General features: G+C 40.0%; 1 protein-coding gene across 1 annotated transcript in view; it reads left to right on the top strand.

The window, feature by feature from the left end:
* Positions 1–8,622, top strand: part of NCKAP5 (NCK associated protein 5) — a 408,903-nt gene that overhangs the window by 188,312 nt on the left and 211,969 nt on the right. The window lies entirely within an intron of this gene.

Raw genomic sequence — 8,622 nt, 5'->3', positions numbered from 1 at the left:
AAGCCTTATTAAAAACATGAAATTTATGGTAAAATATTCCAAAGCTCCTAAATCACAAGATGTTACCAGAAAACTGTCACAGCAATGTTCTGTCAACCCATATTTTCAGAGGTGGTAGAACCCTGTATAAAGCTGCAAAAATTCATCTGACTTGCGTAGTAGGTGTGCTTTGTCACTTGAAGCAGGGATATAGGGAAGGTGAGCGTCCCTCTGAACAGAGAGTCCTAAGGGGCTAGAACAGAGTTGTTTCTGGAGAAAAAAATTGAGGGAGAACCAAGTTGAGGGAGGAAGCTTATATTGTGGTTTATGATTTATTCGAATTTTACTTTACCCAAGAAGAGCATGAGATTTGAGCTAACTGAGGGTCTTTACATTTTGTTGAGGATGTTGAGACATATTCTGCCCATTTACACTGACATTCTGAAAATTCACTTATTTAAATATTTAATAAAGACAGTCCCAATTATTCTAAAAGTTGCATTTCCTTGGTCAGACAGAGAAGGCCTCAGTGCGTATTCATACCTTTACTAACAATCCTACAAGAAATAAAATATTGAAACATGACCTACTTTGCAGTTCTCCAGATAACGAGGCACTTGTGAAAAACAGTGTATAGTTACTTTCATGTCCCTTCTTACAACCAGAGCATGAGGACAGACTAAAATGCAAAGCCAAATAACAGTCACACTTGATCAGAGGCTTCAGAATCGTAGGCCGTTAAGACTTAATCTAAGGTTATGTATATATTCAAGTAACTGACATGGAAATAAATGTTAAGGTGATTCATTGTGTGATTTGGTTGTTAAGGTACATGACTTAGAGTCAGGTACATGACCAAGAGTCACAACTGTCATGGATTCCATTTTTGGATCTGCTGCTATCATGTCTGATCTTGGACAAGCCACTTAATGTCTCTGTTAACCTGTCTGGGCTTTAGTTTCTCTGTCTGTAGACTGGGGATACTAATAGTAGCTAACCTCACACAGTGCTCTTCTGCTGCTTAAATAATTTAACACTGGGATTCTTCTATGGAAAGTCCTGTATAATTGCAACATGCATTTTATTTTATTGTTCAATTTATTCATTGTACAAAAAATGTGCTCAAAGCAGTTTCTTCTTTACTGAAAGAATGGCCAGCCTACTGAGTGAAAAATGAGGAAAATTGTTTTTGAACATTTTACTTATTCTGAATTGCTTTTCAATTCAGCCATGTCCACACCCCTTTTTGTCCACTTCTCTGCAAGCTCTCAGAAAAATTGGTTTTTGTTTGCTCAGATTTTGAGGAATGGCTGTTTTTCCATTTGAATGACTGTATTCATATGCCAGCAAGGGCATTCACACACTAATGTGGATATTTGCTATTTAGGCCGGAAGTGTCTGCTCTATGTATATAGTGTTTGTCATCCAATCAGGGAAAACAAACAATACCATGTGACTTAGGTGACCAGTCGTAACAATCAACAGTCAATAACTGAAGGGCATCACCACAGCAAATAGTTTGCAAAGAACCTACTGTCTTAAAAACTCACAAGGTATTTGAATACTCACTAATAATGAATATATTATTAAAATCCAATTCTGCACATAAATCATAAACAGATATTGGCTACATTTGTCATGAATTATATTACAAATACTTTATTCACTTATCATATGCAAGGCATTCTAAATAATAAGCAAATACTCACCAGCAACCACACATCACTGAACAAAAACACTGACCCAGGAACCTATCCTTGTAACAAAGCCCGATGCCAACTCTGTCCACATATCTATTCAAGTGACACCATCATAGGGCCTAATCACATCAGCCATACCATCAGGGGCTCGTTCACCTGCACATCTACCAATGTGATATATGCCATCATGTGCCAGCAATGCCCCTCTGCCATGTACATTGGCCAAACCGGACAGTCTCTACGCAAAAGAATTAATGGACACAAATCTGACATCAGGAATCATAATACTCAAAAACCAGTGGGAGAACACTTTAACCTGTCTGGCCATTCTTTGACAGACCTGCGGGTGGCTATCTTAAAACAGAAAAACTTCAAAAACAGACTCCAAGGAGAGACTGCTGAGCTGGAATTGATATGCAAACTAGACACAATCAACTCAGGGCTAAATAGGGATTGGGAATGGCTGAGCCATTACAAACATTGAATCTATCTCCCCTTGTAAGTATTCTCACACTTGCTTCTTATCAAACTGTCTGTACTGGGCTGTCTTGATTATCACTTCAAAAGTTTTTTTTCTCTCTTACTTAATTGGCCTCTCAGAGTTGGTAAGACAACTCCCACCTGTTCATGCTCTCTGTATGTGTGTATATATATCTCCTCAATATATTTCACTCTATATGCATCCGAAGAAGTGGGTTGTAGCCCACGAAATCTTATGCTCTAATAAATTTGTTAGTCTCTAAGGTGCCACAAGTACTCCTGTTATTTTTGCGGATACAGACTAACACGGCTGCTACTCTGAAACCTGTAAATAATATCTGTCATTTTTGATAGATCAGCATATTTCACTATTGGGAGTAGTATCTGGAAGTAAAACCCTAGCAGCTACACTTTACATTTTGATATACATCCTTCTTTCGGTGCAGTATGACAACATTGTTTCCCATCTACAGCTCAATTCGAAATCTGGGATAAAAAGTATGAAAAGCATATTTATGGTGTAGCATAGTACTTGCTGTCACACTGTCTGGACTGGCTCATGACTGTGAGTGCCTACCTCTGGGCAGACTATTAGAAAACAGGGCAGACACTCCAAACTATAATTAGATCTCACCAAGCCAGTGACAAATGTGAACTCCAGTCTTACCTTGGAGTCACAGACAGTCCCCTTAGACTCTCCGGTTTATCTTGCCACCCAGACAAACTGGACTTTGTGATAATGGTCACTCAAACCAAAAATCACACCACATCAGGTTGCTCCCAGTCCCAAAAGACCAGTCACTTTCCCCAGATCAATTGATACTCTAGGTCTTACACCAAAGACGATGCTGGCAACCAATTCTATAGTAAACTAACTAAAGCTTTATTAGCTAAGAAAAGGAAATGAGTTATTGAAACCTTAAAGCAGGTAAAATATATGCACAGGTGAGTCACAGTTCGTAAATTTAAATGGTAGCAGTGATGTAATAAACTGTCAGTTTCCCAAAAGTCTTTTCAGGATACCCAATTTGTCTCTGGGGATCTCCGCTTTGTATCTGGTATACTTCCCTGTAAGAGTCCAAACAGTCCAGAGATGAAGGATCTTTCCTTGAATCCATATTTACAACTTCTTCTCACAGAAAACAAGCTGACAGTGTCAATACCTACATAGGCTTTTCCTTTGATGAAGAGAGTAAGGAATTCATTTTGAGTTTTTGACCTACAAGCATCACACACTATGACCATTTGCTTTGAAATTAGCTCTTTTCTGTTAGAGTTCTTCATTTGCATTCTACAAGCTTCCTTCTCCTTTGATGGGTTATTTAGTTACAGGGGTATACACAATGTAAATGTTTGCTATTACATTATAAGAGGATACATATAAGTAAAACAATGACAGTAACATTCCATTAGTTTTCATTAACTTTAAACACCGAATACACTCTGATACATTTAACACTCACTTTCCTCTATACTAATGCACAAGTGAGTTGGCCTGGGGCTTCAGCCTGAGCTGACACATGGTCTGCCAGTGTCACACTTACTGTACATTCCAAATAAACTGGGAAAAAGTTTTAGTTTGAAACATGCTTTGGAAAATAATGAAGATTTAGTGATACCAAGATGTTTCATGAGTTTGTGTCAGTTTTGCCAAATTGTTTAAGTTGCTGGGTGGGGGACTAAAATTCCAAAAGAGTTGCAACATTTCATTTAGACATTTATGAATAAGTTTCAATTTCTAAAATTTGAAATGACTTTTAATATTAATTCTATTTAATTCCTTGAATTTTATTTTTTTAAATGTAAAAAGAGCTCAACATTTAATTGAATTATTTCATTTTGGGTTGAACAAAACAATTTGTTCAACCTGAAATGATCTTTGCCCCCATTTTTTGGAATTGCTAGTAAACTGAAAATTCAGTTATTCACATAGCTCTAATTCCTAATGCTTTATTGAGTGCAATTTTCAAATGTATAAGTACGGTTGGTACTATTTTTCTAAAGCAGAACACACCTCTGAGTTTAATGATCAGTTATCCAGAATTTTTTTTGCACAATACAGTCTTATATTTTGGAGCAAATCAGAAAATATAGAGGGAGATTTCTAGAGTGGCTCTTTAACACAAATTGTTGATACTGTGTCCCATATTCCCTGACACTATGGTAAATTAGTATCATATGGTCAGCATGTTCAAATTAATATTTGAGTAGTCATAAAACACTGTGCACTGAACACTTTTGATCTATTGACTATTGGACACATTTGTTTCTTGCAAACCCAATGATTGTTCTGGAACATACAAAACTGAGTATTTATTACAATACCAATATGCCTGACTCCAGAATAAATATTGCTGTTAATTAACTTCAGATCATAGAATGATAGAAATGTAGGGATGGAAGGGACTTTGAGAAGTCATCAAGTCCAGCTCCCTGAGCTGAGGCAGGACCCAGTAACCCTGGGTTCTTAAAAACCTCCAATGATGCGGATTCCACAGCCTTCCTTGAAGCCTATTCCAGAAGCTACCCTCATAGCTGGAAAGTTTTCCCTAATATCTAACCTAAATCTGCCTTGCTGCAGATTAAGCCCATTACTTTTTGTCCTACTTTCAGTGGACATGGAGATCAATTGATCATGATCTTCTTTATAACAGTCCTTAACATATTTGGAGACTGTTATCAGCCCCCTGCCACCTCCCAATTTTCTTTTCTCAAAACAGGTCAGGTTTTCTAAACCTTTTAGCATTTTTGTCGCTCTCCTCTGGACTCTCCAATTTATCCACATCTTTCCTAAAGTGTGGCACCCAGAATTGGACACAGTATTCCAGCTGAGACTTCACCAGTGCCGAGTAGAGTAGGACAATTACCTCCCATGACTTACATGAAACTGTGACGTTGCACTCTATATGATTTTGTTAAAATACGCTAATGTAACTGGAATATGTTTCATGCAAAAGGTCCCTTGTAAGGTATCATTACAAAGCTTATAATCTACTGAGTGTGATCATCCCATTTGTATAAATGTACCACTCTTGTATCTGAACCTAGAAATATGAAATATAACTCTGAGGGCCTACTGTAATTATGCAAAGTGTGGGCCATTAATGGTAGTTTGGAATCTTGATGACTCCCATTAACCAGGACAAATAACTGCAGATGGCTCTGTTTTACCTGTAAGTCTTCCTGTATAAATGTGTGCTGGCAAGTGGGTAATGAAGTCTTACAGTGACATATGATCATGTCACCGGAACTGGAATCCATCTTTAACCTAATGCTTTTCCATTGAGAAGGGGGGGGGGGCCCAGAGGGACAAAGGATTCCCGCCTTATGCAAAAGATATATAAAGGGGTGGAACAGAGAAAAGAGGGAGCCATCATGAGGAATCCCCTAGCTACCACCTGAGCTGGAACAAGGGCTGTACCAGGGGAAAGGACTGTGCCCAGACTAGGAAGGTGTCCAGTGTGTGAAGGAGACTTATTGAAACATCTCTCAAGGTGAGATTTTAGCTGTACTCAATTGTATTACTATATTAGGCTTAGATTTGCGTGTTTTATTTTATTTTATTTTGCTTGGTAATTCGCTATTTCTCTTCCTCAGAGCTGGAGTTGCACTTTAGAGCTGTAGAGCCTCAGGCAGCTTCTCCTCCAGCTGGCCCTTTTCCCGATCTGTCCTTCAGCTGGTTGTGGGGGTTCAGCCTAGGAGAGTTCAGCAGGCAGACCTTCCCTGGTGTCTGTCTTCTTCCTGTTAACACAGGGCCCTGCAGGACCTGTCTTACTCCCTGCGGTGTCTACAGGCACCTGCCCAGCTATGAGGGAGGAGACTGCATTTATGCTGGTTCCCTTCTCCCAGCTCATCCCCAGTTGGTTGATAGAGAAGGAAGCCTTGCCCCAACTTCTCTGGGCTCCTGTCCGTTAAAGAAGCAGTACTAGGGTTTCCTCCCAAATCCTACTTACTTCCGGAACCGCTTCCTCTCTCCTCTCTCCTGATAACTCCCAGGTATCTTGAATCTATATTCAGATGTTTCAACTCTTAAAAAATCATGTCAGGTGATGGGGTGGACTGCATACTATCCCAAAGGGCCAAATGTACATGGTAAAATGGTGGTGGGAACAAGGCTATGAATAAACTGCGCCAGTGGTTACTAACCCCAGCGTCTCAGAGTGACTTTGTGGACCTAGCAGAGGCAGGAACCAAGGGGGCCCTGCCGTGCGCTGCTACAAGACCCCAGGACAATCCTGGAGGGTCGGCAACCCTACCCTGAGAGTCTGTCAGCTCTCCTGAACTCCTTTACCCCTTAAATGTTCTGCCTTGGGACTTTACCGACCAGTTCTCTGAGTTTTTTAAAGCCTGATTTTTTGAAGTCCATTGTCCTTATTCTGCTGCTCTCATTCCTTCCTTTCCTTAGAATCATGATGTGACGGGTTTGGTCACAGACACCCCCTTGGGACTGTCACCTGATGTGCTGGAATTATCTCTGGGCCCATTTTCCCTGCTGCTTGGGACTCCAGAACCCTGTCTTGTTGAGCCAGACACGCTAGCCTGCTACAACACAGACCCAGGTCTGGTCCATGCCCCCAAAGCTGCAGACTTTAACCAAAAACTGCTCAGCAGGTCACCTGTCTCCAGCATCCAGACACCCAGTTTCCAATGGGATCCAAACCCCAAATAAATCCATTTTACTCTGTATAAAGCTTATGCAGGGTAAACTCATAAATTGTCTGCCCTCTATAACACTGATAGAGAGATATGCACAGCTGCTTGCTCCCCCAGGTATTAATCACTTACTCTGGGTTTACTAATAAACAAAAGTGATTTTATTAACTATAAAAAGTAGGATTTAAGTGGTTTCAAGTAATAACAGACAGAACAAAGTAAGTCACCAAGCAAAACAAAGCAAAAACACGCACGTCTAAGCCTAATACATTAAGAAACTGATTACAGGTAACATCTCACCCTCACCATCACCCTATGTTCCAATAAGCTTCTTTCACAGACTAGACTCCTCCTAATCTGAGCCCAATCCTTTAGGGTGACCAGATGTCCCGATTTTATAGGGACAGTCCCGATATTTGGGGCTTTGTCTTATATTGGCGCCTATTACCCCCCACCCCCATCCCGATTTTTCATACTTGCTATCTGGTCACCCTACAATCCTTTCCCCTTGGTACAGTCCTTGTTCGTTCCAGCAGACATCTTAGGTGGAAATTAGGGGTGTTCTTATGACTGGCAGCCCCCTTTGTTCTTTTCCTCCCCCTTTTATAGCTTTGGCACAAGGTGGGAATCTTTTATCTCTCTGGGTCCCCACCCCTCCTTCTAAATGAAAAAGTACCAGATTAAGATGGATTCCAGTATCAAGTGACCTGATCACATGTCCTGTGAGACCCCAGCCTCCATTCTTCCTGGGCTGGCTTACAGGTACATGGGAAGGCTCACAGGTAAACAAACCATTTACAACCAATTGTCCTAGTCAGTGGGAGCCATCAAGATTCTAAACCACCATTAATGGTCCGCACTTTGCATAATTACAATAGGACCTCAGAGTTATACTTCATATTTCTAGCTTCAAATACAAGAATAATACATGCATACAATGGGTGCATAGGATGAACACACTCAGTAGATTATAAGCTTTGTAATGATACCTTACAAGAGACCTTTTGCATAAAGCATATTTCAGTTACATTATATTCACATTCAAAGCATATTTTCATAAAACATATTAAGTGAAACGTCACACATGAAATCTATCATTTCACCCAAATTGCCTTCCACCTTTAGATTCACAAGCAGTTCCACCCTGTTGGTCAGAATCAAGTCTAAAATGGCTGTCCCCTGGTTACTTCCTCCATTCTCTGAAACAAAAAGTTGGCCCCAATACATTCCAATAACTTATTGGACATTTTGTGTTTTGCCATATTACCTTTCCAACCAATGCCTGGGTAAAGTCCCACACTGGTACTGGGTGTTGTGTTTTGGATATTTCTTTTATTTGTTCTAGTAATGGTTCATTTACCTAGTCCTCCTAATTTGGTGATCTATAGGAGATCTTTAGCATGATGTCACTCCTGTTTTTTTCCCCTTTACCCAGTGACTTTCAACTGGTCTGTCTTTCATCTCCTTCTGGACCTCAATAGAAGTGTGTAATGTAATTTGATGTATAATGCAGCACCTACTCCCTTGTTTCTCCTTCCTGTCTTTCCTGGCAGGAATACCAATACTCCAGTCATAAGATTAATTCCACCTAGTATCTGTGATGCCAAATGTCATAATTTATCTTATGTACTAATACAGTACACTGGAATCTTCCTGTTTATTCCCATACTCCTTGCATTTGTATATAGATATCTCAGAGGTTGAGCAGATTCCCTTATTGCTTTCCCTCTTGTTGCTCATATGGCCCCACTGTAATTTTCCATGTCCTCCCCAACATCAAGTCCTTTGTTAAGGTCACTTTTTTATGTTT

The sequence above is a fragment of the Terrapene carolina genome, unplaced genomic scaffold (genome assembly GCF_002925995.2).
Source record: "Terrapene carolina triunguis isolate 2854851 unplaced genomic scaffold, T_m_triunguis-2.0 Scaffold62, whole genome shotgun sequence".
Classification (NCBI taxonomy): Eukaryota; Metazoa; Chordata; order Testudines; family Emydidae; genus Terrapene; species Terrapene triunguis.
Note: the sequence above shows the minus strand (reverse complement) of the source record. Positions and strands in the feature narration are given on the sequence as shown.